Source organism: Cryptomeria japonica, chromosome 9 (genome assembly GCF_030272615.1).
Source record: "Cryptomeria japonica chromosome 9, Sugi_1.0, whole genome shotgun sequence".
Lineage (NCBI taxonomy): Eukaryota > Viridiplantae > Streptophyta > Pinopsida > Cupressales > Cupressaceae > Cryptomeria > Cryptomeria japonica.
Window position 1 is genome coordinate 174,557,391 of NC_081413.1, and position 15,868 is coordinate 174,573,258.

The following is a 15,868-nucleotide window of genomic DNA, read 5'->3' on the forward strand; positions in this document are numbered from 1 at the left end:
GAAGTGTCTCAAGCCTGTGTGACTCAATCAGTGACTTTGTGTAATGAGTTAGCATTGTAATAAAGAACAAATCATGGTGTCATGTTAGGCTTGTGTGCGTGAAGGATCTTGCATGAAGGAGATTGTTCCTATCTACCTTAGGAATGTGCGAAGTCTGTAAATGGTGATAATGTGTGATGGGTTATCAGCCGCCATGAAATCAGTGGAAAATGAATGATGGAGAATGTCTTGAGATTGGATCAAGACTATTGCATTTAATGCAGTGTGCTCAATGGTCATGATTGAACTACTTGAATTCCTTAACCTAACAGGTTTAGGGTTTAGGGTTTATGCTACCGACCTATCTATTTTCCTATAAGATCGATGTTGTATTTCTTTCTAAGGTTATTGGCAAAAGTTGTGTGTGTGTATCCAAGAGAAGAGATATGTGATTCTTGCCAAACCAGAGGAGAGAAGTGATACCTACAGAGTGTAAGTGTAGAAGTTGAAGAGGAGCTAAAGCGGATCTACATTGGCATTGAGTGTTGTTACCAAATCATTGTAATACCTGTTGATCTCTAACCACCTCAACAGTTGGGAAATCTCTTAACAGGGTAGGTTTAATTGACTTACTGTAAATCCTTTAATAGGGTGACTCAAAACCATTGAGTTCTTGAAATACTCTAACAAGGTAACCTTTAACAGGGTTTAACCCTTAACCAAGTATTCTAGCCATCCCTTAACTAGGTGATCCATAACAGGATCGATTCCTAATAGAAACCTATTGTATCAGTCTTTAACCGGATAAGGTTCCTAACAAAGTAGACTTCTAAAGAGTTCAAAAACAAGCTTGTGGGTATTCATCCCCACTGTGTTTTTTCCTAGTTGGGTTTCCACATGAAAAATATGTGTGTCATATGTGATGTCCTTTTCATGTGATGATATGTTGTTTTCTGTGAAGCGGTGAATCATGTCGATCTAGCTATTTATATATATGTCTTTGATGATAGATTGCCTATTCATGCACTAGGGTGAAATGAAAATGAAGTATTAGATTATGTGAGAAGATAAGTGTCAACTGGTTTATGCTTGTCTCAGTTATTATGGGTTTTGCCAGTTGTACTCTGTTTAAGACCGGTGTTACTGTTTGTCTGTCAAAGCATAGTGTCTGTTGACAAACTGGTTTAGGATTGTGTTTTTGTCTGTATTGATTCACCCCCCCTCTCAGTACCAGTTTGGTACTATCTATTCATCATTGAGTTATCATGCATTAAATGTCTACCTCGGGAATGAACATTCTTCTTAGCGGTATGAGAAGAAAGAGTGATGGGTTACTGATTTCTATGTGCAGTGAAGAATGGACAATGCATAGTGACTTGTGATCTATTTGAGATTGTTTTATTCTATGTAATGTGTTTGGGCAGTTAGGATTGGACCGCTTGTAATTGTAATCCTAAATTGATTAGAGTTTAGGTTTTATGCTACCGACCTAACTGTTGTCTATAAGGTCGATGAGTTTTGATATTGTAGTTGTTGGCAAATGTTGTGTTTGTATCCGAGTGATGATATACTTGTTAGACCAGTGATTGGAAAACTGCAGAGTGTGATTGCAGAGTAGAGGAACTGAAAAGGATCTGCCTTAGCATATAGTTTTGTTATCAGATCAGAGCTTTACCTATTGTCTTATAACCATTTCAATAGTAGAAAAATCCCATGACCGGGTAGCTTTAACAGGCTTATTGTAAAACCTCAAAACTAGGTGACTCAAGTTCATTGAGTTCTTCAAATCCTCTAGCAAGGTAACCTTTAACAGGGTATATAGTCATCCCTTTACCTGGTGATCTTTACCAAGATCAGTTCCTAGAAGAACCTTATTGTAAAGTCTTTAACCAGAATAGGATCCTAATAGAGCGGGCTTCATAAGAGTTCAAAACAAGCTTGTGGGTATTCATCCCTACTGTGGTTTTTTTCCATTTGGGTTTCCACATGAAAAATCTATGTCATGAGTTATGCATTTTTCATGTGATGATTGATTATTCTTTGTTTAGGTGATTATGCATGCAGAGCTAATGGTTATGGTATTACTAATACAACACATGCATGTGTATATGGGTGAAGTAGTTATCAAGTGTTGAATGATATTTGAAGTATTCAGTTTTACTGGTTTAGTTGTCTAAAGTCTTACTATGTTTAATCGATATTCCCATGGTTAAGTTCAGTAATGAAGACAACCGGTTATCATTGTTTTAACTTGATAAGTTGTTGAGAAGTTTTTGTCTGTACTAATTCACCCCCCTCTCAGTACCAGTTAGGGTATTTGTTGTTCATCATTATTCATTAGAGTATAATACTTATATTATAAATATTATAAAAAATAATTATGATTTAATTATGATTAGGGTGGTCAGACATACGTCTACTTCTTATCTTTTTCTTGAAATACTACATTAAAATTTGAAATTTTCATCAAATAGGTTTTTTTTTTTTCAAAAAATAACTAGTACCTAGAAAATACATTCAATTTTTCATAGATTCTCTTCTTACATATTTTAAAAATAATGTTCACAACTTATTCAAATTTTCATGTCAAGTTGCATAACTCTATTTTTCAGAAATTGCATTGCCACTTAAGGGCCTATTTTGGCACACCATGATCCTACACATACCCATAGAGGAAAGCACTAGTTGACATTGGCAAATGGATTTAGCCCATCACACTTGGTTTGACCTTTTAGGCCACAAGTAATTTGAGGTAGAGTGGTTTTATTTGACTCTATGCCCAATGGAGTTATGAATAAATCCCCTCTTAATTTCCTGTTCATGGACAATTTTGAGGTTTCTGCCTTTCTTAAACGTAGTTGTTATCCATGAGCATTAGTTAGGTTTTCTTTGGTAGTGTAGATTCTTTTTGTTGAAGTTACCCTATCCAGGTAATTTCTTTTTGATCTGCCCTACAATTGGTCTACTTTACTCAAAGATTCTGGTCTCTCACTTCATTCCCGTGAAATGAGCATCCCCAACTAGAGCCACTGATAGCTCTAAAAATTGATTGCATGAAATTTTCAATTTTTGAGCTCAAAACATTAATTTTCAAGTTTTATTTGTATCCTCTACAAATGATCCAAGGTCTAGGGTTTAGGGTTTGTCAAAACTTCTTACATTTTGTGAAGAAAAGCCTAGCGATGATATATTTTGTTGTTACATTTTTCCCACTTAAATCTGAGGGTATCCTTTCCATGAGCGAGGCCATCTTATTTCCTAAGCAAAATTTTTTTTCAGTAATATTGACTTTTAATTGATTAAAATATGAAAGTATTCAATTACAATTCAAGAGGGGCCTATCATATGCCAGAGTATACCATGTAACCTATAAATTTATTTTCCTATCCCTAAATATTACAATAGCACTACAAACAAGGCTGAAAAGCAAACCCCTATGAAGGATTGGGTCATACAAAACAAACCATGGATCCCCATCCACTGATGCAAAATTTGACCAAAACCAGTTCATTTCATCAAAACCCGGAAAAAAAAAAAAATCGGTTCCCTTCATATCGAGTTCAGAACAGAAAATAACCAGTTCCCTTCATCAAAAATCTAGAAACTGCAATAACCGGTTCACTTCGTAGACACAAAAGTGTAGGTGGGTTAAAACCGGTTTCCTTCATCAAAAACTAGAAACTGCATAAAACCGGTTCACTTCGTAGACACAAAAAACTTGTAGGTGGAATAAAATTGATTCACTGGGGTGGTCGACGTCTTGTAGTTCGTCATTTCCTCGGGATGATACTTAAAAACCATGGCCTCCACCTCTCCTACTCATTCTGATAATTTCTAATTGCTTCCATTAGAGATTTCTACTCCACCCTTGTGTGACTTAGATAAAGTCTATGGTTCACCATATTCAGCCATCAGACAAATGACAAGAACCCCAACACTTCCACTATGATTTGACTCTCGAAGCACTCACTGAATTTAAAACCACATCCCAAGTGCACCCATTCAAAAACATAATCCATCCCAGTTAATAGTTCCTTTTCAAAAAGAGAGCTCATGACCTAGTGTAGATCCTCCTCGGCAATCCCCAATTCCAGGCCCCATGCCAAAATTATGGCAGCTATATCCACATTGCATTTCCACCAGTGTCTGGCTTGCTAGAAGAAAAAGCGCAACATCCTTTGCACCACTCTTATAAATTCCTCTGAAGGGCATTTGAGCAACATTTTTCAGTCTTTGATCTTCCACCAGTCTATAAAGAGCTTTCTAATGTTTCTTTGTTTGGAAGGTGAATGTAGCCTCCATCCCGTCGCCAGACAAACCTGGACAAGAAAAAACACATACACCAGCTAGCTGAAGAAAGATAAAATGCATTACGTTTGGATTCTTTAAAAAGGAATCCAGCTTGTGTGATTAGTTAATCACATTGTTGCTATGACCTTTGATCATTATTACTTGACGTTGTGTGTATCACATCATTATCCATCCACATAGATGTAAAAATTATAGATTGAAGCTTGTTGTAAGGAGGCACATGTAACAGTTCACATCACTGCCTTCATTGCTATCATTCACGTACACAAAATAAAAGAGTCAAAGAGAAACATGCTTGAGCTACTAATCATTACAAAGAAAGAGTTAATGACCTCCTGAGTTGTGATTTAGACACATCATATTTGTACTTTGGTAGATAGAAATCATCATATATTATCTGAGCGCATGAAATGACCTTGTCATGTCATCATTTAGAGTTTGAGTTTTAGCCCATCTTATACTAGGTCCAACTTGTCGTCAAAGACTTCAAAAACTGAATCCTCAATCTGATTAAAGGACAATGTCCATTTAGACAATTTAACTACAACTGTGTTGCCCTCCCATTTGATGTGACTAATAATGACTTGTTCAAAAAGTTTCAAATCCTCCAGAATTAGTGAGATGAAGTTTTGTAGGTGCCATGCTTTGATTTGGCCATTTTTTATGGCCTAGATTATTATTAATGAGTCCCCTTCCAGATGTAATTTTTTAATCCCCATTGTCCTAGCACATCTTACTGCGAACCACGCTGCATAAATTTCCACCTCATTGTCAGTGCGTTGTTTGATGCACTGTGCTTCCAATTTTATAATGTTGCCACTGTGATGTTGAAAAACCACTCCCACCCTTGATAGACCCCCTCCTCACTGAGCTGCCCCATTAAAATTGGCTTTGATCCACCCTGGCTGGGGTGGAGTCCATACTATGCGTGAGTTACATTTTGTACTCATCTTCCTAGAAAGCCATGCCCCATGCCTTATTTTGATGTTGGGCCATGCTTTTTGTATTTTCATGTACTCTATGGTAAAAGGGTTTTTCGTTGAATCAATCTGGGAAGCTACAACCCTTAAAGTTTCCTCCATTGCCTGATCAATTTTTCTACAAAGCCTACTACCATCCTCAGCCTTTTCTTGGAAATTCCTATGATTTCTTTCCTTCCATATTTCCCATATTACAAGTGATGGGCATATGTTCCATATGCTTGAGAAAGTTGATTTCTTATTTTACCTTGGCCAACTATTAAACACATCTTTGAGCATATTTGGCAATGGGCTTTTCCATTGCAATTTACCTTTCACCAAGTCCCATCATTTTTGCGCTATCTTGCATTGTAGTAGGAGGTGGTCAATATTCTCTTTAGCTTCCCCACACATAAAGCACTTGGTCGTTCATGCCAATCCAAGCCTTTTCCTCCTTTCTCCAGTTAGAATTCCCCCTTTCAGGGCCAACCATGCAAACACCTCTGCTTTGGGTAGACAATGCTTATGCCATATTAAGTCATTAGCTATCTTGCATTCCCCTACATGCCTTCTAGAAACCTATAACCTAATTTAACTAAGGAGTTCCCATCTTTTTAACCACACCTAATTACTTTGTCCTGGCCTTTTATGAGGTAAATATTTTGCTGATCCAAGACTTGTTTTAACAACCTTTGTTTTTGATCTGATAGCCCTATGTCAGATAGGTCTTTCCAACACCAAGCCTCTCCCAAGTGGCTTTGTTTGCATACCAAATAGTAAATGACCTTGTCACCCCAAATTCTACATACAAGAGATTTTGCTTCGAAAAAATTGACCATTAGTTTTATGAATGGGTACGCCACCCAAGAATCATCCCAAAATTTAGCTGACTTTCCATTACCAATATGCCATGAAAGATGTTCAGTGAGTACTTTTCTGCTGCTCACTATGAAGTTCCAAATTTTAGATCCCCTGGGTGGATTTCTGATTGTGAATATTCTATGATTCTCCATTGTGTCCAGGTATTTAGCCCTCATTACCTTTACCCATAATTGATTTGGTTTATTATAAATTCTCCAAGAGATTTTAGCTCCTAGAGCTTCATTCATAAGTTGCTAGTTCCTAAGTCCAACACCACCCTTCACTTTTGAATTGCAAACTTTTTCCCAAGCCAATAGAGGGATTTTATCGTGTTCATTAGCTCCATTCCAAAAGAATTTTCTCATTTTCTATTTGATCAAATTGATGATTTTGTTGGGAATTTTTAGGCACGTCATTGAGAAGATGGGGATGGCTGAGACAAGTATTTTTAACATTAGAATTCTACCTGCCAAAGTTAGCCATTTACTTTTCCATCCCTCCAATCTGTTGAAGCAACTTTCAACCAAATTTTTCCAAATTGCTGACTTAGTAGTGCCTCCAAATAAGGGAACACCTAAAAAATTACTTGGTAGAGTTTCCAACTTCATGCCAAGAATGTTTCTAATTTCCCTCTGTTTAGGAGGTGGAGTGTAGAAGAAAAAAATCTCAGATTTGAGCCAGTTCACTTTTTGTCCCAACACTTGTTCATAATTATCAATCACCTATTTTACAATCCGAGCTTCCCTTGCTGAGGCTTCTTGAGCCAGGAAAGTATCATCAGCTAATTGCAGGTGAGTTAGAGGATCCACCCCTGTAGCAATCCTTATACCCTTCCACTAACCAGCTCTACATTCTTTCGATATCAAATGCCCCAGCACTTCTGCCATAATAATGAAAAGAAAAGGGGATAGTGGGCCCCCTTGTCTTAAACCCTTGTTGGAAGAGAAGAAACCCTAAGGGATCCCATTGATAAGGATTGAGAACTTAGGGGATTTAATACAACTTTCTATCTAGGCTATCCCGACTGGGTCAAAACCAAATTTTGCAAGAACTTTTAGTAGAAAATCTCTATTAACCTCATCATAGGCTTTCCTGATATCCACTTTTATCATCATATTCTCCATTTTAGAAAGATGGATAGAATAAATTGCCTAATATGCTAAGATAATACCTTCGCAAATCGATCTACCAGGGGCAAAACCACTCTGTTCCAGGGAAATAACATCTTCTAGAATACATTTTAGCCAGTTGGCTATCACTTTAGAGATCACTTTGTAGATCGTGTTGCATAAAGAAATGGGTCTGAAGTCATGGAAGATAGATATGTTTTCCTTTTTGGGGATCAATGCTATGAAAGTATTGTTAAAGTCCTTAAGAATGAAACCACCTATTCTAGACTCCTCCACAAGTGCCCATAAAATATTGATCAATCGGTTTGTGAAATAATAATTTCCCTAAGTCAAGTGCATAAAATTCTTATTACTAGTACCCTTTTAAAATATTTATGCCCACGCTTGTTTTTTCCTAACTCTAAAAGATCCTAAATACTCCGACCATTTTCTAAAGATAGGATGGATCCAATGGCCAGCGCTTCCCCGTGATCAAACATGCAAGGATTTTAATGACCGTGGCATCGTGAGATTGTCCCACATGATATTGGTGGAAACCGGTAGGGTTAGCAACATAATCAATCAAAAGCATTGTGTTACCAGTTCACAGGCAGTAAGGGTCAAGTTACTAATAGTCCCATCAATTTGCACGTGCTTAAAATGAATGAAGATGTTTTATCCTGAGGTAGAAGGTGCTCGATTTTTAAGTCCCAGAAGAGTTGATGGGCCGTATGCAAAGCAGTAAAGATTGAACGAATCGGACAGCCCTCGTATTACCACAATGGAAGTTGCAAGGAGATTACAGACCGCAACAACATGAGATGATGTCGTGTGTCCTAGGCTGGTCAGGAAGACTTATGGAGAGGTTATTGACGGAGCTTGGTCGAAGGATTATATGACACTATTTAGTCAGGACTTTGCGGGTCTATAGATACAGATGGAAAGTCAAAGTGCTAAGTTGGTGAGAAATGACTGTTAGATTTGCCAAGTTGGATGAGATCTGTGGCTGAGTTTCAAATGAGAAGTTTGGAGGGATTTTGGAGGCACCAGTCGTAGCTCGCGGGAAAAGGAAGAATGAATGGGATTCAGACTTGTTGATTTAGGATTGATCTGACAGTCAAAGATGATAGCTCAGAGATGTGAAAGGATTTGGATAAGCTTCAGTTCAAGTGTGATGGATCACAAGTTCTCTAATGAATTTAGAAATTTGCTTGTTAACATAAATCTTGAAGTAGGAGATTGTACATTGAAAAATAGAATAAAATCAAGATAAAATCACTTGCATCAAGTGAAACTTGACAAAAGAATGTAGTAGATGTGATATACATGAATTCTAGTGTCGATAGCTACCAGAGTAAATTGAGAACACAAACGTGATGATGTTTCCAGAATAGGCCCTACTTGGTGAAGTATGGTTCAACTATAAATACAACAAGGTGGTGATCGAATTGGTAAAGGAGTATGAAGCCTTTTCATTTTCTAAATGCATTTTTTCTTTCTACAGAGGAAATGATGTTTGAGAAATCTTGTAGATGGACTTGCAATATACTATGTGATACCGAATGGATTTTTTCTCTCATGTGTGAGTATGTCTATTTCTATAGGGGATGTGAAAGTGGGGAGGATTTCCAAAGGGGGCATGAAAGCCTTTTCTTACGAAGAAAGGCCATGCATGGCACAACCTCTGTGTCTACTTAGTCTTTGGGTGACAGAGGGTTCTGAGAAAGAGCTCACAGAGGAATGAAAAAGGAACATGTTTGGGTAAGGAGTGACAACAATCCATCCATGTAGTTTCATGGAAGTTGTGACCCCTCCCTAACATATTATGTTTACCCTATAACTCCCCCTCCCACTGCCTCTGATCATAGGCATGAAGGTTGAGTTCCTCCTCTAGCTTGAGGGGCAACTTTACCTCTTGCTAGGATCTTGTTTCCCTTTCTAAGGAAGGGAATTCTCTATTGGACAAAAATGGAACATCTCACACTCCATCCGAAGGTGTCATTGAGATAATGGCATGGCTCAAATGGTTTCGCTCCTACCAATTTTCAGTTAGAGAATGATGATTCACAGGTGCCAGCGCATGGACATGTGAACATTTTTTAAACAAAATTGTATACAACCTTTAGGGCTAATTATCAAAGAATTAATCTACTATTGACAAGTATCTCATGGCCTAAAGCTTGTCACTCCCTTGTTTTCTATAAAAGGGAATTCAAGGCCATTAGTTAGGGTCTGAATTTTCTAAGAAAGATCTCTATAAAATAGATATTTTCTGCAGGGTTAGATCCAAAGTAGTTCTAGAGAGTCATAAGAAATAACATGGACTGTAATGTTATTTTGTAGAGTAAAGAGAGTAAGAGAATAGTCGCAGGTTCCTTTTTTTCAAGTGGGTCATTCTGTATTTGAATTTGTTGGCTATAATCTGATAAAAGATAGCTTATGATATTAATGCAAATGTATTTTCCCTAATCTTTACTCTCCTATGTGTGATTTTATCTTCTTTCAAGCAAATGGGATCAAGGATTTTGTTTGTTTGTTGCATTGTTATGATGTGTGTATTCTTCCATTCAATGCTTTGGTCCAAGGGGTTAATTAAAATGCTTGAATGAGATTACAAAGAATACAAGGGTTGCCATAGGATTTGATATACAATTCAGATGAAGGATTTTAAGCAGAGAAATATTGTAAGGTAGTATTATTTCAGGCTAGATCACCTATTAGATGAAATTTTATTAGATTTTTATTAACACTTTTCATAGACTCTATAACCCAAATGGATAAGGCACTAGTATTCACTAGCAAATCTCATTAGGTTTTTCAGTTTTTGGTTATATCTTCTTTATGATTTCTTAGAACATATCTTACAAATATTAGAACAATCATTTGCTAAGATTTATGTATTTTCTAAAAGTTGTTTCACCCTCTCTCATACTCTAGCTTAAGGTTGAGGATCACTAAAGGATTTTCCATCCTTGAGCATTCTCCTTTTCTGTTGAGTCTTATTATGAGATAATCTGCTTTGTTTTTCAGTAAGTTCCTGAATATCATTGTAGAGAGCAAGATATCTTTTTGAAGGGATCACCCTCCCTGGTTCTATAGAGCCTAAAGCGTAGAAGGACTTTTTGTCCTTGTTATTGTTGGTCAAAGCTTGATAGATATTGATAGTTTTAGGTGGCTCTCCATAGATATTTGGAGGAAATCAGCTTGGTCTCTACCCTGTAAGCAGTGTAAACCGGTCATCCATTTTGGGAACCAACACAATCTTGACCATCCATTGCCCTATTTTCCCTATAAATAGAGCTCTTATTCTCTCATTGAGATATATAGAAAATATTTATGAATCTAACTTATAATCTAATTAACTAATTGTTTTTAGCATCACTTTGATAAATAATCTTTCTATCATTTAGAAACATTCTAATATCATAACATATCCATGTTAGACTAGTATATCATTGCTAGGATAATTAGCTAATCTTATCATTATCTTTATGCTAGCTTAATTATCATAGATTCAATAGAATACATATCTAGGAATGCATTCATGCTTATAATCAAACATCACTCGTTCTTAGAGTTGTCATTCCTTAGTCACTTTTCTCAGTGATCTGAGAGAAAAGGCATTGACTTTAGGGATCTTGTGAGATAGAGAACAATGGGACACCCCTTGAGAAGTTGAGCTATTCAATATAGTTCATTTAAATTGCACCAAGAGTCTCATTGGTGTGTGGGCCCTTTGAAACTGACTTTCACATTTATGTTGCCCTTATTTCCCACAGACAATAGGAATTATAGATATGAAAAGCATGACAAATATGATAAGCCCTACAAGCCTAAATGGAATTATAGGAATTAGAAGAATTGTTATTATGTTGTTGATGAAGTTGAATTCCTTTCCATTAAGGAAGATGGACCTATACCTCTTGATTCCACTAACTGTAATATTGAGGAAAAAACCTTAGCTGCTAAGGTTGAAGACAAAAATGAATGGGTGAATGATAGTGGTTGTTCACATCATATGACCAGTGATAAAAGGATATTTGTAAGCATGGAAAGGTATAATGCTGGAATATTAAGGTTTGGAGATGACAAAGCATGTGTAATCCGTGGAAGAGGTTCTATTTCTTTTGATGGTAAGCATAACAATGATGATGTCTTGTATGTTGAAGGTTTGAAGCATAATCTTTTGAGTGTTGGAAAGATGGTTGATAATGGTTATGATCTACAATTAAAGGATGGAAAATTCAAGATCCTAAATGCCTTCAGTATAGATATTGCATCTAGAACTAAGACTAAAGGTAACATTTTTCATTTGAATGCCAGTGAGAAAATTTTCTTAATTGCTTAGATTGATTAGAGTTGGTTGTGGAATAGGAGAATGTGTCATGTTAATTTTGATTCAATGATTAAGATTAGTTCTACACAATCCATTAGAGATCTACCTAATATTATTAAGCTTGCTAATCTGGTATGAAAGGAATGTTAGATGGGTAAGAAAACAAGGATTTCTTTCAAGAGAAAATAGTATACATAAGATGGACTAATAGATCTTATGCATACTAACCTATGTGGACCTACAAATGTTTTTGATTAAGAAAAAATAGGTTTTAAGGGACTCGAAACACACTTACAATATGAAAGATGAGCATGAAAAAAATAAAACAAAACAGCTGCAAAAGACCAACACAAAAACCAACACCAAGGACAAAGAGACAGCAAGGAGCCAACAAGAAATTGGCATCCAAAACCCATCATTACATATCAATTGAACACTTTTATAGACTCCTCAGCATTCTGGACCAGTAGCATCATCGCTTTGGCTGCTTCCCTCAGATCATTGCTCTCATGTTTTAGTTGGATGTCTTTCATTTTGGTCTCCATCTCAGTGGTGTTCTTCCTCATCCTTTGCTTGGATATTTGATGAGTGGAGCTGGAGGTTAGTACATCTCCAATGATTACCAAGTTCTTATCCTAATTTTTCCTCTCTAAGTGATCCACCAAGGCATTCATGTTCTATGACAAGACTTTTAGGATCTCAAGACTGTGGTTCATGAAACTTTTCAGAGCTTTCTCAGTACAAGCAACCCAGATATTGATATTGTCTTTATCCTCCTCAGCCTATTCTTTCACAATTCTGATAACATCCTCCAAATGTTTCAAATCCCCTTTAATTAGATCCTTTTCCATCCAGTCTTTCATCTCGATTTCCTCCTCCACTTCACTAGTTTCCATCTCCTCATTCTTTTTCCCTGAATTTGTTTCCTTAATCAAATTGTTTATCTTATTTTCCAAATCCATTTGTTTGCTCTGAATGCTAGTAATTTTGTCAATAACCCATTTCTAGAAGCTGAAGGATTCCAGAGTACAGTTACGGACAGTATTCAAAATAGTATTTGCAGAATCCCTACCCTGCTCAGTGCCCCACAGAATTAGGGTTGTCTTCCTTCTTAGAATTCAGGGAGACATTCCTGTTATCCAAGCCCATAGGGTTAGAGTAATGGTTTTTATAGTTAACCCCTTCTTCCTCTTCACCAACCTTCTCATCCTTCTTGTTATCACTGATTAAAATTGGTTTTTTCTTTTCCCATGATTGGCTATAGTTTTTTGAATTTTTCAGATAGGGTGTAATTCCAAGTGCTTCAGCTTTGTTCTAGACCTTAGGGGTTTAAGGGTTTTTGATTTTTAGATCCTATCTTATTTGTTTTAAACCCTCTGGTTTCTGATCTGTCGTTACTTTATTCACTTAAATTATGGGTCACAAGGTCGTAGAAAGTGTCCCCCCTTGTTATTTGCCTAGGCGGTCATGTTGATTATTTAAAAAAAAATTTATGCCTTGTATGCTTTTCTTCTAAAGTTGTCAGGCCCAGTAACTAACGCGCATCTCGCGGATGGATCTATGGCTCGTGCTATTTTGTTAGGCAAAGTTGCACGTAGTTTATACCCCGCAAAATAGCAAAAACCACATGGCATGCCACATAGATGACCCAGCTGGTTGTTAGCAGCAAGTAAAATGGTGGCACGTGGCACAAATCACAACAGTCAGCAGATCCGGGTTAAAGGTTAAAAGGGTGGGCCCCAGAGGTGAGTCAGGCCGCAGGTGGATATGACCTGGCAGGTACAGCTGTTAATAACACCTGGAGCTCCGTGGTTTCTTTCTGGCAAATGATAGAGTGACAAGTCAGCTCCGCAGGTGACTGGGTGCCAGGTGTTCGTGACAAGTCAGCGGGCCCACCATTCCTGAGAGCCTTCTCGAAGGATTAAATGCCGATCAACTTCAGAGATGATCCAATGGCTGGCGTTGTTTTGCAAGGGTTAAGTGCTCACTCCTTATGCCCGCGAAATAGCGAGAATGAACAAGAACCGTCCACGTGTCATGATGATGACTTGGACTATAGGGCTGTTGAGACGAAAGTGGGGCCCCCGTGGTTTCTTTCTGGCGAATGACAGAGTGACAAGTCAGCTCCGCAAGTGACTGGGTGCCAAGTGTTCGTGACAAGTCAGTGGGCTTACCATTCTTGAGAGCCTTCTCAAAGGATTAAATGCCGATCAACTTCAGAGATGATCCAACGGCTGGCGCTGTTTCGCAAGGGTTAAGTGCTCACTCCTTATGCCCGCGAAATAGCGAGAATGAACAAGAACCGTCCACGTGTCATGATGATGACCTGGACTATAGGGCTGTTGAGACGAAAGTGGGGCCCCCGTGGTTTCTTTCTGGCGAATGACAGAGTGACAAGTCAGCTCCGCAGGTGACTGGGTGCTAGGTGTTCGTGACAAGTCAGCGGGCCCACCATTCCTGAGAGCCTTCTCGGAGGATTAAATGCCGATCAACTTCAGAGATGATCCAACGGCTGGCACTGTTTCGCAAGGGTTAAGTGCTCACTCCTTATGCCCGTGAAATAGCGAGAATGAACAAGAACCGTCCATGTGTCATGATGACACGTGGTCAAAGAAGAAAGTGTGGGCCCGCCAAGGTGGAAACGTTTGTGTAAAAAAAAAGACACACGACCAGTATCAAATAGAATGCAAAGGGAATTTTAAGGCCAATGATTCGATGCCACATGGTATTATGCAGGAAATAAAAAAGTGGGACCCAGAAAAAGGCCAAAGCCATCAGTTAATCTAATGTTCGATCAAGTTTCTTTTGATCGAACAGTTGGCGCTATTTCGCAGGACCAAGATGCTCGATGGTTATGCTTTGCGAAGTTGCGAAAGAGTAAAATGGAACACTTGCAGGAATGTTGTAACCCGTTGGAGCGAAAAATATGAATTCTCGTATGAATTCAATTTCGAGGGGACGGCCGGAGCATGCGGAATCAATGTTACAGTTAAGGCCCTGAGTACAAATATTTGATTTCCTACCTACCAAGTGAAGATATCTTTTAAAAGATTTTGCAGAAGAGCAGATGCAGAGTTATTTCCTTCATATTTAGAGCAAGACATTTCAGTTGCAGAAAAAGAAATTCCTTCAAGCAAAAATCAGGTTCTTCCGTATTTTGTAGCAATTCTTGTGTGGTGTTCTAAGTAAGAATTCTTTTGTTGCGGGATTGTTTAAGAGTGATATTCATTTCAGTGCATTTTCAAAATGGCTCCTAAAAGGAAATTTTCCGGCAAGGTTAACTATTTAGAAAGAAGTGTATGCGATGATTTTTTAGAGCAGTTAACGTTATCAACCAATCAGGCATCAAAGGCCAAAGAGTTAGTGCCCAGGGCTCCCCGTCTGAAGATAGGAGAAGGATTGTATGACAAGGGTAATTGGCTGAGAGACCCACAGGTGGGACTGTCTAGGTTGGGGTTATTTAAAGTCGGATTTGGAATGAGAAATTCTCCTGCCCCTCAAAACAGTATTTGGGAACTAGATGTAGGGAAGTTAGTAGTCTCAGGGGTATTCATGGATACAGACTTGTTAACCCAAATGGCATTAAATTATGATCCAGTAACAAGATGCATCCGGGATGTAAATGGGAAAACCCTTGTGAAAATTAATGCTGAGGAATTTAGGACAGCATTTCGACTTAATGAGTTCACAAATTTCCTGGAACCCATAAATTTCATAGCATTAGCCCAAGTTTATAGTGCACAGAGGAGTCATCTTAGGAATGGACCTCTCAAGGAACTTTTTTTGAAAATAGGAGGGCTAGCAGTTGTAGGACCCAATACGCAAGAGCCTTTGTCATTAAGTATGTTTACCCTAAGGGCTAAAGGGATGTATTGGGCACTTTGTCAAGTTTTAGGAGAGGATGCTGAAGCAGATATGCCCAATCATTACTTGCTAATGATTGTTCAGATTTTGAATCCTTCTCTTGCTATCACATTTGATTATGCTTCTTTTATTGCCGATGCTATCGATGGAGGGTTGATAGGAATAAAGAATGGAAAGGTGGATAGACCTTTCAGATGGTATTCACTCTTAATGAACCTTTTGCTCTTCAAAGGTGGTGATTATTTTGCCAGTGGACTAGACCTAGTTAAAGAGAAGGAAGGAGAGAAAATGCCAGTACAATTATGGAGTATTGTGTTATCATGGGACAGAGAGGATGCTAGTTTCCTAAAGTTTGATAAATATTTTGCATCTAAAATAGGGATTCTTGTTTGCTCTGATAACCCAAGGGTCCCCAAGGTTCTTTTGGAATTCCTAAGGCCAAAAGAATT